This window comes from Liolophura sinensis, chromosome 1, assembly GCF_032854445.1.
Source record: "Liolophura sinensis isolate JHLJ2023 chromosome 1, CUHK_Ljap_v2, whole genome shotgun sequence".
Classification (NCBI taxonomy): domain Eukaryota; kingdom Metazoa; phylum Mollusca; class Polyplacophora; order Chitonida; family Chitonidae; genus Liolophura; species Liolophura sinensis.
Window position 1 is genome coordinate 28,786,191 of NC_088295.1, and position 18,272 is coordinate 28,804,462.

Genomic DNA, 18,272 nt, shown 5'->3' on the forward strand with positions numbered 1-18,272 from the left:
GTGTGGTATTACCTGTTTGTTGCACATTTAGTTGTACGCATACTTAAGTGATGATACACATGCAGATGTGTGTGGTATTACCTGTTTGTTGCACATTTAGTTGTACGCATACTTAAGTGATGATACACATGCAGATGTGTGTGGTATTACCTGTTTGTTGCACATTTAGTTGTACGCATACTTAAGTGATGATACACGTGCAGATGTGTGTGGTATTACCTGTTTGTTGCACATTTAGTTGTACGCATACTTAAGTGATGATACACGTGCAGATGTGTGTGGTATTACCTGTTTGTTGCACATTTAGTTGTACGCATACTTAAGTGATGATACACGTGCAGATGTGTGTGGTATTACCTGTTTGTTGCACATTTAGTTGTACGCATACTTAAGTGATGATACACGTGCAGATGTGTGTGGTATTACCTGTTTGTTGCACATTTAGTTGTACGCATACTTAAGTGATGATACACGTGCAGATGTGTGTGGTATTACCTGTTTGTTGCACATTTAGTTGTACGCATACTTAAGTGATGATACACGTGCAGATGTGTGTGGTATTACCTGTTTGTTGCACATTTAGTTGTACGCATACTTAAGTGATGATACACGTGCAGATGTGTGTGGTATTACCTGTTTGTTGCACATTTAGTTGTACGCATACTTAAGTGATGATACATGTGCAGATGTGTGTGGTATTACCTGTTTGTTGCACATTTAGTTGTACACATACTTAAGTGATGATACATGTGCAGATGTGTGTGGTATTACCTGTTTGTTGCACATTTAGTTGTACACATACTTAAGTGATGATACATGTGCAGATGTGTGTGGTATTACCTGTTTGTTGCACATTTAGTTGTACACATACTTAAGTGATGATACATATACAGATGTGTGTGGTATTACCTGTTTGTTGCACATTTAGTTGTACACATACTTCCTAAGATGGCCAAATTATAAACCATGCGTGCAAGGCTTAAATTACTCAGTAGAAACGTGCAAAAGTTACTTTCTTGCCATGATCTTCCTCTCAAAATTGGCTTTTGTGTTTAACCTCAGATTGTTACACAGTGTTTTTATTAGATCATTTGTGAACCAGTAACAAAAGCAGAGATTCTTTTGTATTTTTGTTCCATTAACTAGAAACATGAGGGCTTTTTGATGTTTTCATATCCTGGATTTAGATGTTTTTAAAGTCATAGCTGTCACTTGGGAGCATTTTTGCAAGTTTCAAACAAAGATAATTCTTTATTAATCAGTTTTACAGTGCTAGAAAGCATTAAAATAATGAGATTAAGGTTTTGTCATGTATTTTTCTGGTTCGTCATCAATTTTCATTTACCAAATTACATTTCTTCCTTTGATTGAAGAAAATAACCTGCAATTTGTGTGTGTTGCATAATTATCTTTTAAGACCCACTGATTGGAAGCTTGTCAGTGGTTGTGCTGTATTCTTCTGGGAGTTAGGCCCAGGATCTCTCCACCACAGTGAAATCAGCTATTGTTTTCGAAGGACAAAAGGCTCGGTGTCCAATGAAATTTGAGGGAGTGATTGTGTGCAAGGGTGCTGTGCGAAGCACTGCGACAGCTGCTGCAGGCAGACTGGATCATTAGAGCTCTCCTCACGGCAATCAATATATGGGAACTCGGAAAATCGGCATAACTGTACTGCAGTCAGCCTCAGTCTCAACATCAGGCCAGTGGAGCAGCGTGGGTAATTCCGGAGCCTGTGCTATAAGCTTCTGTCTCGGGTGCGATTGGTCAGCTGAAGTCTAGTCTGTGTAAACACAACGGTATACTGCCGGTCAAAGACTGGGCACTCTCTTCACAGTCTTAATACAGCAGCAGCCATCGGGTCAGTAGAGACTCAGATTCTGTGGAAACCTGATGTATTGTAGTGGGTGATCATCTTACATGTAATCAATGAGGAAGGTGAATTTTGGTGCGAGAGAATAAGGATAATTTGCTCTAGATTGCACTGACACACGTGACAGTTCAGCGAAGCGCTGCGCCAAGGCAGGGTGAGTCTACAGACGTTTTTTATCAGTAGGGCGGGCTGCTGTGCTATAGCGTCAGTCTGTATGAAGTCACTTTTATATCAAGACAGTCTCATTATCATATTATTTGATGTCATCGTTCAGGTAGTTTGGTATCGGTAGGTAATAGATAAAGCCATCTACCTAACTCCTCATTTACCATCAGTAAAACCTTTTTACAGTTTTGCACTGACAGCCCCTACATGTACATGTATTTGCAGGTGTTGTAAATTTTGACTGGAATATGTAATTCCTATCTACATGTATATAATAATGTTATGTCTGTGGCTAGAGTACAAGACTGTTAAAGGACATCATGCTCATGTGTCTTATATATGTAAAGCTTATAGATTTTACACCTACATGTATAGCAGGAATTTATAGTGTATTGTTCGTTGGCAGAAAGGTCTTTTGACACACTGTGCCTTTAGGTATAATTTGTTGTGCGATGTGGTGTCTGGCTTTGATGGGACCCAGGCCAGCTGTTTCTCTTGACTACATATGTCCCATGTGCCACTGGGTATATCCATTTGTCAACATGTTTTCACAGCGAGGAGTGATTTGTCTGCTTAGGTGCTGCATTGTGTATTGTAGCTTAATACACTTGGTTGTTCTACTGCATAGATACAGGTATCATCTCTCTGTCATCACGCAGCCTTTATCATATCAGCATTTTAGTTTAGTCAAGAGTACTTCATGACACAGCTCTAGTGTTCTGAATTATTTATTTATTTGATTGCTGTTTTATGGGGTACTCAGGCACATTTCACTTATATAATGGTGGTCAGCATTATTGTGGGATTTTTGGAATTAAACAGCTTGTGCTTGTATATTGCCGATGTACTATTTCTATTTTATTGCACAGATATACAACATTTCAGTTGCATTATACTACAACTTTTGCAGTATGATTTCAGTTTTAAACTATTGCTATTATAGACTAGTACTGTTAAAGCTTCTAACAGCACATTTAAAATTTCATCATAGATGAACAGATTTTGTTTTGCTCTTGGAGTGCATTTCTTCTTTAATACCAACAGGTATAGATTTAACTGATATTGTTGTGTAAATACCTTTGTCATGTAAGGTTTACTACAAACAGAGGTAGTAGAAAATGGCATCAGTATGGGATCATGATTGATCCAGACAGGTGTTTTAACTCGAGGACTCAAGGCCTTATCATATTTCTGAGGATCTGCTTGTATTGTCAAGCTTCAGCGATGTTACATTTACAAACGTAAAAAATGGTTGATGTCATTTATATGACTTTCAAGTGCAATATGTGAATTGCACTGAAGCCCTGTAAGGCCAAGTATACATCATACACAAGCATAGCCCTTTGATGTTTTCAGGCCACTACGTGATACAGCATCATGTCTGGCAGCATCTATTGTTAACTTCTGCCAGGTGTTAAAATGTCCACATAATATACATGCACAGTATATTATTTTCTTATTTGTACATATAATATGTCTGATTTAGGGAACTCTTCAGTTTGTTTTTTGCGATGCCTCTTTGCTATATATTTACACTTTTGGAGTAAATTGATAAAACTGGATTTTCTCTGTTTCTATGTAAGTAAATACAAGTGCCATTGGCCAGCCCATCCCAACAATTTGATATCCCATAATACTTCAGACAGATGAACTTGAATCTTTTTTTATGCTGAGAAACTGTGGATATAAAGATAATCACTGCTCAAATAGGAAGTTGTACCTCTGATATGTGCATCATCGTGCAGATTTAATATTGGGATGTACGGCCCTCGGTAACGAGCCTGACAACCATATGGGTAACTGATGCTTGTCAGGGCAAACCAATGGGTAACTGATGTTTGTCAGGGCAAACATATGGGTAACTGATGTTTGTCGGGGCAAACATATGGGTAACTGATGATTGTCGGGGCAAACATATGGGTAACTGATGCTTGTCAGGGCAGACATATGGGTAACTGATGATTGTCGGGGCAATCATATGGGTAGCTGATGCTTGTCAGGGCAAACATATGGGTAACTGATGCTTGTCAGGGCAAACATATGGGTAACTGATGTTTGTCAGGGCAAACATATGGGTAACTGATGTTTGTCGAGGCAAACATGTGGGTAACTGATGTTTGTCAGGGCAAACATATGGGTAACTGATGATTATCAGGGCAAACATATGGGTAACTGATGTTTGTCAGGGCAAACATATGGGTAACTGATGTTTGTCAGGGCAAACATATGGGTAACTGATGTTTGTCGGGGCAAACATATGGGTACCTGAATTTTGTCAAGGCAAACATATGGGTAACTGATGCTTGTCAGGGCAAGCATATGGGTAACTGATGATTGTCAGGGCAAACATATAGGTAGCTGATGTTTGTCAGGGCAAACATATGGTTAGCTGATGTTTGTCAGGGCAGACATATGGGTAACTGATGTTTGTCAGGGCAAACATATGGGTAACTGATGTTTGTCAGGGCAAACATATGGGTAACTGATGTTTGTCAGGGCAAACATATGGGTAACTGATGTTTGTCGGGGCAAACATATGGGTAACTGATGCTTGTCAGGGCAAACATATGGGTAGCTGATGTTTGTCAGGGCAAACATATGGAACATTTTTTTTTTGTCGTTACCATAGCCATATAAATAGGTCATGTTTTGTGCTTGATATATGTGCTGTCATAGATTATGAAGGCGTCAGAAGAAATCAGTTAGTAATCAATGACAACCTTGTATTACGCTTGAACTGCAGGCACACATGTTAGTGCTAGATATCATGCTATGATATAACATATACATGTATTGCTATGATACTTCAACTGCAGGTATACTTTGGATTGTAGTTACCTGTATATTTCTGACATGTTGTTTTTAGAACAGAGCTCGTGCTCTAGGGGCTAGGGTTATGTCCTACGCAATGTTTTATGCACAGACCAAGAAAACCCCAACAAAAAATGAGAATGCTCCATGCATCTGTAAGGTGGTGGGGGTTTTTTTTGTCTGTTATTCAGAGGAACTGTTATACTGCTCATCTCTGATTGGCTGGTCATGGATCAGCCATTGTAGTTGTCTGTACTGTGTGCTCGCCTCTTGTATATGATTGGTGTACACATACAGTGCCACGTAATACATACAGCAAACAGTGTTTTGATTGTTGTATGATGTAGCTACATGGATGTAAAGCATGAAATCAATCAAGAGATGTCTATTTAAATTTATTCAAGAACTGTATAAAGGGACAAAGGAATGTAAAATCCTTCTGCCTTTATAACTCCCATTGAGCACATCGGTGTCCAATCTTATGCTCCTCCTGGATGGGGTTAGCATGTATTAAATGAGTTGATTCAGCAGCATTTCCAGCTGAGTCTCACATATCACCCACTGAGGGAGTGCGAGAGTATTATTGATCACAGTTCTCTGAAGTTTGGTTCTTTATTGTATTTTCAGCAATATTACTTCTTTGCTAAGATCCAGGGAGAATATTAAAATGAAGCCATTGATTCGTCTGTAATGAGTACTTATTTTGTTGAATTGTGGGAGATAGGAGATGGGAATGGGGTGGGGGAAAAACCAGAAGTGCTGGTGGTGGAAGATTTATACTGTAACTCTTCAATCGCCACTGCAACCAATATTTTGAAACATTCTGAAACAAGTGTGATAAATTAGAGAAATAACTTAAACAGTTGGTGAACCTGGCATGACACAAACAAATCATTTTTGCATCACTTTCATAATAATTGTATGCATATATTCCACTGAAAAAAGCGCTTTAGTGGTTGAACAGGTTGAAGATTTACAGTATATACCCAAACAAGAAATGATGGACAAAATGAGTTGGTGCAAAATGTGCAACAAGGTAAACAATGTACTGACAACATTCAGTGTAGTATACAGTTTGCACTGGACATCATCGTATTGTATTGGAACTACCATGGGTGATAGAATTTCTCTCAGGTAAGTAATGTTTTTGTCCTTGATCATTTACACACCAAATATACATCAGATCTGCCCTGTCTATATCCTTATGGATTGTATTTCTCCATTCATATCATTCTTGGAGGAAGAAAGTAACTGCAGTGTTTCATAGGGCATGAACTAGACATTAGCCACTATTACTGCAATCTTCCATCTGTTACGTTTATGCGTTTTGTCTCTTGCAAAAATGTATGCCAGTGTATAGTGTATTTTCAAAAGACACACACTTGTTTAGTTCTGTATGTTAGATGAAAAGTATCTTCTTACCCTTGTGATCTTCAGCATGCATACAAACGTACATCTGATAAGGGGAGGCAACCAGTGTTGGGCTTCTTGGGGGATATTTGTGTTGTACAGTTAAGCATTGTCCAGAAACATTACATACTGCAGGATCCCTTCTTGTATTCCGTCTCAGCCTTACTGACATTTGAAGGTCATACACTCACTGCCTGATGTAGATGTAATTATACCATCTTGGATGTTAAATGCCAGATATGACTTACATGATATGGTTTTAGTGGATGCTTGATATCAAGCCTTCCTATGAGATGTGTCAAAACGTTGCTGAACTAACACCCTCCTCAAGGGCCTCTCATTTAAAAGGAAGGCAGAAGCATCACGCTTAATTGATGTCTCTGTCTTCTATCATTAAATCACCTATCAGTCTCTCCATCTTTCCCCATCCATGTATTCTATGGTCGAAAATTGTCCTCTCTGTGAGGGAGCCAATTCATACACTATTGATAGAAAAGGATATTTTTTTTCATATGAGCCGATCTTAAATTGATGGAGCTATTTTTTCTCTCTCTACAAAGCAGAATAAATTATTTACTTTGTGCTGGCTGTGCAATCTGACACGAATGCAGTAGCGTGGCTCTCGACCCTAGGCATGTGCCCCATTGTGAATCCTGCGTGGAAAAACTTGATCAATGATACGCTTGTATAAAGTGATCACATCAGAGCTAGTTGACACCCCTCAGTAATAATATCCTTCTTTTTTTTGGTGCTTTGTTCTATTTTGCTGTTAAATCGCTCCCCATTTTGTAATTACAAATAGTCGACCTTAGTTTAACAAATGGTGGCTTGGTTATTATTATTGGACGATGTCTTTATCCGAAGATAGAATCTGGATGTTGGCTTGCACCCTGACCTGGTTCTGGACAGATGTATAATTGATATAGGCATGTCTGCAATCAGTAAAACAAAAACCTAATGGCTTTTTGGATAAATTGCTTTATATGACTTTTTGGGTAGGGTTGTGGATGAACAGACTTTCACTTGGCAAAATAAGTTTTTCTAGTTCAGTTTTTTTGAAGTAGTTGGAAATTTTTTTACATTCTGACTTAACACTTTTTGTTTGTTCTTGAATAAAACAGAAGAGTAAGATTTAGTTTTATATCCACCAAAAGTTTGGTGAATAAATTATCTACTGACATTGGGAAAAACATTTCAATTCCAAGAGCCAGACTAAACACACCTATCACTGAATTGAAGCTACAGTCATGACTTGTTATTGGATTTTACACATCTTGACAGCATTTAGCTGTGTTTTTCTTGAAAGTTAAAAGTACATGTGGGTAGCCTGTATTTCTTGAGATAATAATAATCCTCAGACTTTGAAATTGAATGAAGTTGCTAAGGGATATTGGGAATTTTACCACATTCTTGTTTTCAAAAACCTTTGTCTTCAGTTTGAAGTATGTCCTCTATTATAAATTTAAGGTGTACTTGGGGAATCCCCACACCATGAATATTAAACAGGCTCCACGCTGGATTAAACTGAACAAAGAATGCTTGCTTGTATAGACAGTGGCATTGACAATCTGGACTAAATTCCCCACCACACCTACATGTACAGATGAAAACCCAGTGGCAGAAATGTTGTCCAACTGCATCTGTTAAGGTTGACTAGTGGGGATACTATAAAAATTGTATAGCTTTTGGACATTTTGGATAAATTGGTTGATCAGATGTTGTTGCTGTGTTGACGATTGACAACATGAGCACTTCAAAACCCAATCACTTTCCCTTTACTGCCAGTCAGTACATGCACAAGGATATCTTGTTTCAGTGGTGTAATGTTTGCCAAAACACCTATCTGAAAAGCTTTTAATTCACTGTTGTTGAAATTTTTTTCATGCAGTTCTCTTGTCATTTTCTTTAAACTTTGAATTGGATCATTAGATGACCAATCCATACAATCGTCTGTGTGGCTTTTTGTGGCCTGAGGCATTTCGGCCATTTTATTGGCTCTGTGGTAACTTGGTCACCAAGATGTTTCAACAGCACATGGTACTAAGTTTTAAGAGTAAAGTGTGATAAGCCTGATATTATAATCGAGCATTACTGTCTGAATTTCAAAGTTTCTTTCTTCTTATATTCCTACTTATAGTCTTAAGTTTAAGGTGTGCCGTTGTCTTCAGTTTGAAGTGTGTCTTTGTCTTAATTTCAAAGTGCGCCTCAGTCGTAAGTTTAAAGTGTTCCCGTCTCAAGTTTTAAATGTGTTGAAGTATGTTTCCTCTTTACAGGGTGACTTTTGTCTCTATCGTATGACTTCACACTAAGCTGTGAATTGAGTAAGATTGGAAAACAAGCTCACTTTTACAGATTAAACCTTTCTTTTAATTTTCAAACATGACAACATTTCTGTTCATAGCTATTCTAAAAGCATTTTGTATTTCAAAAAACATTTTTGTAACAGTCGTCTGTCAGTTATTGATGTCAAATTCATGTTCAAGATTTTTTGTTTTTATCTCTTTGTTTTCCATTTGTGTCTAGAATGGTTGACATACATAATGTATATACAGTGGTTGACATGCATACTGTATATACAGTGGTTGACAGATTTCTGTTCAGAAGCTCTCAGGTAGGAACAGAAATTTCTGGATGTTAAAATTATCAAGGGTCATTGTGTTAATTTATGCACCTCAGGGGACTGGTTTCAGGAATATGAGTGGTACAGAGTTGTTATAACTGCCACCAGAGGGCTGAGTGCCTGACTCTGCCCTCTACCACAGATGCTGTTTCCTTGGAAATTGATTGGCAGCTTGTCCAAGACGATACTGTGCTGATGTGGGTGTCATGTTTTGGGGGCTGGCATCAATATTTCCCCAGATCTAAGCATTTCCGGCTCTGGTTCTTATAAAAGCTTGGATAGACTTGATGGTAAGCCAACAGTCCTGCATTGGTCATGTGAAGAGACCTCTGAAATCTATAGTCTGTAAGCCTCACTTGAGCGATCCGCCATCAAGGAGGTGTATCCGGCATCGGAAACAAGTCAGTTTGAAGATCCAGGGCCATCTGACATCTTATCGAATTGAATTGAAAGTTGGAGCGAAAATGAGGAAAAAATAGTTCGTACCCATTAAAGCCTGACCGGCATTCACTTTACCGTCTTCATAGGGTCCCCCTAGAAATGGGTTAAAGTGGAAACCCAACCTAGTGAATCTAATCAGTGCTAAATCCTCTTTCCCATCTATTATTGATACATGCCGTTGAAGAGGAGATTCCCAGTCGTGTAGCACTTGGGGTAGGGCACATTCGTAAAGTGGTCAGCTAAGTGCTGGCAGCATGGAAAGCTGGCCAATCTGTCATAGTTTTCAAATGCGGTTGTCAAGGCAACATTCTGCCAAAATTCTACCTGTGCATTTTAAAGCATTGTGCAATATAAGGTAATCTGTGCCTTCCCTTTTCCGCTGTAGAAAGGGAGAATATTCCCACACAGCATATGTTATAAATCATTGAAATTGAAGTGACATAAGAAAACATGCTTCTCACATCAGACTGAGGTGAAAGTTACTTGTGAATGTTCAGGCCTACACTGTTGGTCTGTAATTTCGTCTGCCGTCTCTCCAGATAACCTAGTATGTGAGAATATTTGCAAGGTAAAGAAATTTTTCATTGACTGGTAGTTATTGTAAACTAACTGAAGCCATGGGATATGTTTGGATCCAAATCTTTTGTATTTATCATTTATAGTACCATATTGTAAGAGTTATGAAACCTACTCCTGGTTACATGTAGGCAAATGACCATGGTAAGTAGCTGACTCCTGGTTACATGTAGGAAAATGAACATGGTAAGTAGCTGACTCCTGGTTACATGTAGGAAAATGAGCATGGTAAGTAGCTGACTCCTGGTTACATGTAGGTAAATGAGCATAGTAAGTAGCTGTCATTTTTATTTTTCAAGACATATATCGATCTTATCTAGATGCATGTCAGATTGAGAAGACATGTAAGATGCAAATTGTAGTTGTTAAAGAGCTCCTAGTATGTGCAGATGTATAACTCTCAGCCTGGCTGAAAATGCACCCGATATCAGTGGTATGTTTTCCTTACCAGTCTTAAAATTTCCTGTAGCATGTTGGATTTACATGTAAATGTTCAGTGTGCATCAAGTACTTTTGATGAAATTGTTGTCAGTTGATAGCCTATTAATTGTATATGAATCCTAAGTATAATTCATTTGAGCACTAGTTCTGCTTAATATGAAATTAAAGCTTTGGAAACATGCAGGCTTTGACTTTTCATACTGTACATGACTCTGTCAATCTTGTAGGCTTTAGTGCTCCGATGTAGTGAGTGTACCAAATGCAGATATATATGTGCATGAAATACAAACCCAGCAGGAACATTTTCAAACAGTGACATTTCATCAGCCTTTTCTAGTTAGTGTTTCTATAAATACAAATTGTACCGAGTATTATATAAGATGTTGCCAAGATAAACAGTACAGGCTGTGATGCTACATGAGTAATATGACCATCACACACAAGCATGGAGTGAGTTTACCTCGCCAAACCTGTATATATATACATGGGTAGTTCCCGTCTAATGTTATTATGGGTGTGGTGTGTTATTTATACTGCATGTGTACATGTAATTTAATAGAATGATATTATGTGATGAAGTGCTTAACACATGATACGTACTTCAGCAAATTCTGTACAGATAGGTTAAAAAATTGTACTGTATCCAGGATGGCATAAAAATATCTAGCTGTCTTAATACAAATGAGGCTGGTACATGGTATGTTTTTCTGGGGGCTTCTGAAGAGTTTGTGGTTTGCTGACAAAAAATTCATTCTCATTATAGTATTAAGTTCGGCAAGTACATGGCAAGCAAGACTTTTACATTGTACTGTATATTTTCCAACGTTAATTTCCTTACAATAGAGAACCACAGAGACTAAAACATTTTGTTGGCTACAACTATGGGACTCAGATATGTACTGTATGCAAACCTTCGAAATTGTCATATAATTTAGTTTATTTTATAGCGAACTGTGAGACAGGATTACAGGCATGTTGCCTATAAGTACATGTTTATATAAGTGTAGAGTTTTATTTTTATACATTCAGATCTACAGATGAAAGTTTGAATCAGAATAATTGAAGCCTCGGTTCTGCAGGAACTTCTGCGTGTTTAATTGAAGTCATCCACTATGGGAAATGTTTTAGATGTTGTAGACAGACTGACAATTATTGTGAACTCTAGTAGACATTATTGCATTATTTTCAAACTGTGTTGCTGCGAAAGTTACAAGTGATAATGTTAACATTTGATACACCCAAGGTTTGAAACATTGGCAACATGTATTAAGGTTGTTGACAAATTTGCAACATTTAAAGTTGTTGACAAGTTTGCAACATGTAAGATTGTTGACAAATTTTGCAACAAGAAAAAAGAAGGGATTTTGCAATGTGTATTTAGTGGTTGATGACATAATTTAATGTAATATGCAGGCAATATTAATATAAACCTAATGAGTTCAAATGCTGGTATAATAACACATAAAAAAAAAGCATTACCTTGCACAGGAGTGTTTAACTAAGAACCTATAAGATAGGCAGAAGTGTATGGACGTTTTCAAAATGATTTAATGGATTTAAATTTTTATATTGATCAAAATTCTGTTTATCAGTCATGGCAATGGGTTCACAATGCCTGTTCACCGGGATCAGGATGGGGCAGGGTATAGTGGCGGGCTAAGTGGTTGAGGCAACAGCTGGCAGGGTTACCAACACTACCCTGACTTGTCAATGGCTATGCTTTTCACCCAATTATTTGATTTCTCTGGCTTTGCTGCTATTGACTTTTTATTGCCTCGCCATTAGTTCTGTAAGTTGTTCTATGTAAAGTTCAGACTTGGCTGGCGGCTTAAGATTGAATTTGGGCCTGTTGGATAAGCATGGTTGAGCACCGAAGTGTAGGGACGAGGCAAAGTGAATGAGGGATTCAGTTAGCGGTGAGATGTCTGGACAGATCACATTGAAACATCCTTGTCCTTGGCTCTAAGTAGATCTGTATTTCCTAAAACTCTTGTGTTATTTAAGGTGATAGTCACAGTACACTGGAGTTGTCTGTTATTACTGATCCTTCAGTGCTTACCTTAATTCTTCAACATTTCATCCATCTCTGCAACCAATGTTTTGAAATATTCTAAGAGAACTATGGGGTGTAGAGAAATAATTTGCATGATTTTATGAAGCTTGGGTCTTTAATAGCACAAACAGATCACTTTTAGCATTGTTTTCATAATAATTGTATGCATAAATTCCACTGAAAAAAGTTGAAAAGATTGAACATTTACAGTATCTTGGGTATAGAATGGATACATGACCACTTCACGTATATGGCAGCAGATACTTGCACATTTGTGACAAATAACTTTTAATACAATACAGCTGTATGGAATAAATACCAACTTGATAGCTCCATGACTATGTTAAAATACATCACAGATCTTTGTCATTTCATCACATACCAAATTCAAGTTTGGAGAATTTTCAGAAAGGATAGGGAAATCTTTACATTCTGTGTCAACACACATACAGAGTGATACCTAGAATGCGATATACGCTTGAATAGCCTTGCATAGTTTTCCTGTTGATGAGTTTGATGGAAGGAAAATTAAACTGTTCAAGGATCTCAAAACATGCATTTCTAAGGATGTACACTGTATGTGTATGCAAGATGTTGCATTATATGAAAAGCACACATAAACTGATACCTGTATGTGAGGAAAGTATTCTGAAGTCGTTTTTTCATTTACATGAATAAGAAGGTGCGGAATTTGTGGTGATTGTGGCATTGCTGTAATGACACTTTCCATTGTGCTTACACATTTTGAGCTGCCACATTTTATCAAGCTGTTTATGCTGTATAGCCACATTATATTGTGTTTCCCCATTATCAGCATTTTCTGTTTTCATTGTGTTGCCCATTGTCAGCATTTTCTCTTTTCATTGTGTTGCCCATTATCAGCATTTTCTCTTTTCATTGTGTTATTCTGTTGCCCATTACCAACATTTTCTCTTTTCATTGTGTTGCCCATTATCAGCATTGCCACATTTCATAATGTTGCACATCATCAACATTGTCTCTTTTCATTGTGCTGTCCATTATCAACATTGCTACTTCCATTGTGTTGCCCATTGCATGCCACTTTTCATTGTGTGGTCCATTATAGCTACCAGCATTGTCACTTTTCATCGTGTTGCCCATTATGATCATTACCGATTTTTTTGTATGCCATTCCCGTGGAGAAGGTGAACATGGTAGATACTTGTCTTTACCTTAATAGTAATGCACTGAATACATGTACCTGTTCTATATTTAGAGGATATAAAGAGAGATTATGATCTGCTGAGGCAAAAATCTATATGATTATTGATTTCTCAGTACCACTATCTGGCTGTTCAAAATTAAATTAGTTTGAACATGCACTTGCACCACTCTAGCAAATCGACTCTGATGTTTGGTAAATTAGATGTGCAGGTTGCATTTAAATGCACTGGGTTTCTGTCTGTCAAAAACTCTTACACCCTTGCTGTTGTCACATTAATGGCGTAGTTTCAATGGGATGCACTTAATTGTCCAACTTCAACCATGAAGTTGCCCTCTTGTAGCTTCTGCGAGCCAGTAAATGAGTACTGTAATTAACAGCTGACTGACCAATCGGAGGGCAGAGTTCTTGTTGGTAGCGCTACATATGATGGATTTCTTGGGACTGTAATTGCCCTTGATGCTGTGTGCCTGGTGCTTGGCAGACTGTCCTTCAGAGCGCGTATTGATCCCCCCCACTACGCTGCAGGTCCCACCACAATCTGGTGACTACCGGTGTCTACAGGTCTAACATTAAAACTCGCCCACCCACTCCTTTAAGTGGCTCTGCATGGACTATCATATCCGTGACATCTTCAGGGTGCTGGCATCCAATTCCCTCCTCTCAGGTCTGTTCACTTATGTAGAAGTATATAATCGTGCTACAAACGGTCTTTGATTTCACATATACTGATTCTGTTTATTTATTTATTTATTTATTTATTTATTTGATTGGTGTTTTACATTGTACTGAAGAATATTTCAATTATATGTGACGGGGCCAGCATTATGGTGCATGGGGTATAGTCTGATTCTAGGTATATAAAAGCTGAATACAATATTAGCCAGTCCTATAAAGTGCAACATATACATGTATGTTGTATTAGCATACACTGAATGCCAAATAAATGGCAAGAAATATATTTTTCATTCATAATTTATGCATTGAAAGTGGGAGCTAGAAGAAAAGGCTTGAAATTTTTGCTTGTGATATTAGGCCTGTCCGCTGTTTGTTAGTTATCTTTAGAGCCAAAATGGTTAACCATTAGTTATATGCAGCATGCATTCTTAACGTTGAATACAGTTTTTTTGTATCTCGTACGGATGTAAAGGGTCTCTGACAAGTGAACTTTTAACCTTAAATCATAGTTGATGACACTGTTACAATGTAGCTGGATTGATGACAATTCAGCTACAGCTTGCTTTTGCTACGGCTTTAAATTTCCGAAAATTTTCAGCAATGTATTGGTTTCAGATTGTCTCCTAAACCAAATAAACCACAGGCAAGGTAATATATGTTAAATTAACCTGAATGCATCTTATAATTACTCCGATGGAATGAAAAATATGAAATAAACAAAATCAATAAATGACATTGATTGTGAGTAGTCTCTGTATATTGCCGGTGGCTATACTGTTACAAATGTGGAAAAGTAATGTGCATCCTTGAGCAGGAGGGCTTAATGTTATGCTTTGTTGACTGCTTTTGATTTGCTATATAGAGAATGTTTGCATACTATCATGGATTGCAAAGGGCTGTATATCTCTGAGGGGTTTGTTTCATTTTGTATACCTTTTCCCTAGTGTTACTGCAGATTTTCCTGGGTAACTTTTATTTTATTAGGTTTTCATACGATTATTTATTAAGTATGTGAATTAGTTACTGTTCAGAATAATTTAATATTTTAATGGTTGTATTTATTTGTGCTGTGAGATCAAGTCCAGCTCATACTGGCTTCCTCTCTGGCCATGCGTGGGAAGGGCCGCTAACAATCTGTGGATGGTTGTGGGTTTCCCCTGGGCACTGTCCGATTTCCCCTCACCATAATGCTGGCTGCCTTTGTATAAGTGAAATATTCTTGAGTGCGGCGTAAAACACCAATCAAATAGATAAATAAATTTATTTGTGTATAGTATTGGCTTCTTAATATTCAGAATAACATTTGTTGCTTTGTAGATTGACCAGAGACCTTGTACAAGTGGTTGTATGTGCCTCGGTTCTTTCCTGTTGCACAAGAAAGGAAGGCCAAGACTACTTGGATTACATTTTTCTCCAAACTGCCATTGCTGTGAACAGCAAGATGTAATTGCAAAGATGACTGCCAAAGGTAGGAATTAATGTACATATATTTGATTTATTTATTTATTTGATTGTGGTTTACGCTGTACTCACGAATATTTCACTTATATGACAGCGACCAGTTTTATAGTGGGTGGAAACCGGCCAGAGCCAGGGGTGACCCACTACCATCCGCAGGTTACTGACAGACCTTCCCACGTACGGCTGGAGAGGAAGCCAGTGTGAGCTGGACTTGAACTCATAGCGACCACATTGGTGAGAGGCTTCTGGGTCACTTTGGTGCGCTAGCGTGCTAACCGACTGAGTACAGATATTTGACATGTGAACATAAGGAAATGTGCATGTACATGTATCTTTCTGTAAATCATGTAAAATCGATTGTGGGATGTTTGTGAAAGATAAGTCTTGAAATAGTTGTCTTTAAACAGTCATCTAGTGCAATGTGTGAAATAATTCTCTTTTTGGGTGACTGATTTTATTGGTGTGCTTTCTGTCTAATGCTATTGGTTTGTATTCTGACCAATCGAATCATAGGTTGGAATTTGGTCACTATGGTAATGGCTGATAATGTACACTGGGATCAAATCACACATCAGACTTGTCAGAAAATGGCCCTTTTCTTTGTTCATTAGTCAGTGGCTATGAGAATATGAGTGACCAAGAGTGGATAGAACATCGGCCAGAGCGTCTTGCCAGCGTGTCCTGAAAGCTCTTCTCCGGACAGTCTCATGAAATATACATGAGCTTTCATTACTTGAACGCAGTTGTGTGATGCAGCATCATGCACACTTTGGTTTCTAATTTGCATATTTAAGCAGAAATGGACTTTAGATTTCTTACTCTAAATTACACATATTTTAAGAATTTCTAGGGAAAGTGTGGAACTTTCTTGTGATTGTGAACTTGAGTTCAATTCCTGAAGTAAGTGGTTTGCATCTCAGTTTTCTGTGGAAGTGAAGAGGAATTATTAAGGGATGATATTTTTTCTGTACTTGAAGAACAATATCAGTTATTGTTTACTTTTGATGCAGAACATAACATACATGAATTTTTTGTGGTGAACATATGTTTTTGATTCATGTATGCAAAATAAAATTGATTATGTCCGTCTGTATAATACAGCGCAATTTCTTTCATGAGATTAGTATTTTTGGTTGAAATTGCTCAATCTGGACTGCACTTGAATTCTGCTGAGTTTGATGTAGCACAGTGCACATTCTTCAAAGTGTTTAGGTTCTGCACTGAAGGAGTATTGCTTCCAGGTACATAGGTAGTGCAATCAAATCATTTATGCATCATTTACTTACATTTCTTCATTCCGTATCAAATTAAGAAAATGAAGGTTGTCTAGGTTGTACTACCAGAGGCAAGTCTCTTAACCAGGCAATTTAAGGGAAGCTTCTGTCAATCCTGTCAGGAGGAAAAAGCTTCAAGGCCGTGTGGGTTCCATGGCTGTCGACATTGACGGACTGGACGCTGATTGATCCTCGTACAAGCAGATGACTTGCCCAGCAGAATCCTCAAGTACATAGTACACCATCATTATACCACGATCCTCGAGTTTTTCTCTCCCAAGTTGAATTATACCTCTCTTAACAAAGACCTTGGTATGAGAAGAGTGTGTGAAAATCCGAACCCGGGTTTCCCTCACTGCCATCTTCAAATACTGGAGCACTTGAAATGTTGTCGAACCCTGTGGAGCTTTGTGCTACATATGCCTTACACTGTGAATAGCCTGGTCCTTGTTGTTAGGTTTGAGTGTGGTACTATGGCTGTACGCTCTGTGACAAGACAAATGAATTTTATTTCTCCACTTTTTCCTTCCTGTTAAGTAAAGTTTGTACTTGTGGCCCTTCATACACATGTAACTGAAATACTGTGTACATGTATGTATGTTGTGTAGAGAATAAGTGCTGCATATTCTTTGACAAGATGATTGGAATGTTCTTGCATGTTTTTTTCATCTGTTTCATCTTCGTCCGTTTTTACCTGTCCCATGAGGTTTTCACACTTAAGCAGTTCTAAACATGCAGATGGAATCGTACATACTTGTGTACACCTGCATAGTATTTGAAATATATAGCAAGTTGAATTAGTAACACATTGTTTGCAATAATGTGCAAAAGAAATAGACTGATATGATTTTAGGAGTTAATAAGTAAGGCACTTTGGGTACCTGCCTCCTTAATGTGCTTTCAGAAAAGTTGCTCTTATCATGTTGTAAAAAGCCTTGAACAGGTATCTTGTTGTTGTTTTTTTGGTGCCAGGAAAACAAGAAGGAAAGAGGAAAAAATGAAATGGGAAAAAGGTTGTGGATAAATTTAACCCATGATTTCTTTTGCTGGTGATTACATGTGTGAATGTAGCCTTGTAGTGTTTTGTACTGGAGTTACATGTATGCATGTCCATGGAGTGAAATCTTGCCTTATTATGGGTGCAGCTTTGTCTGTGTATCTTAATTGTACAGGCTAGATCATGCTGTGTCCTGATGGTATATTCGATGTTCAGAGCGGATTTTGTACAAAGCCTTGAGTGCCTACTCTGCCGGCGTGTCGGCACCATGCCAAATCTGTGCGCTAGTGAC

The 18,272-nt window shown here is 37.9% G+C and overlaps 1 protein-coding gene across 2 annotated transcripts in view; it reads left to right on the top strand.

The window, feature by feature from the left end:
* LOC135467936 (protein still life, isoform SIF type 1-like) overlaps positions 1 to 18,272 on the top strand; it is a 140,203-nt gene that overhangs the window by 2,224 nt on the left and 119,707 nt on the right. For both annotated transcript variants that reach the window (XM_064745876.1, XM_064745893.1), the window contains exon 2: positions 15,566 to 15,716. The gene's annotated coding sequence lies outside the window, so the exon portion shown is untranslated. The remainder of the gene's footprint in view (positions 1 to 15,565; positions 15,717 to 18,272) is intronic.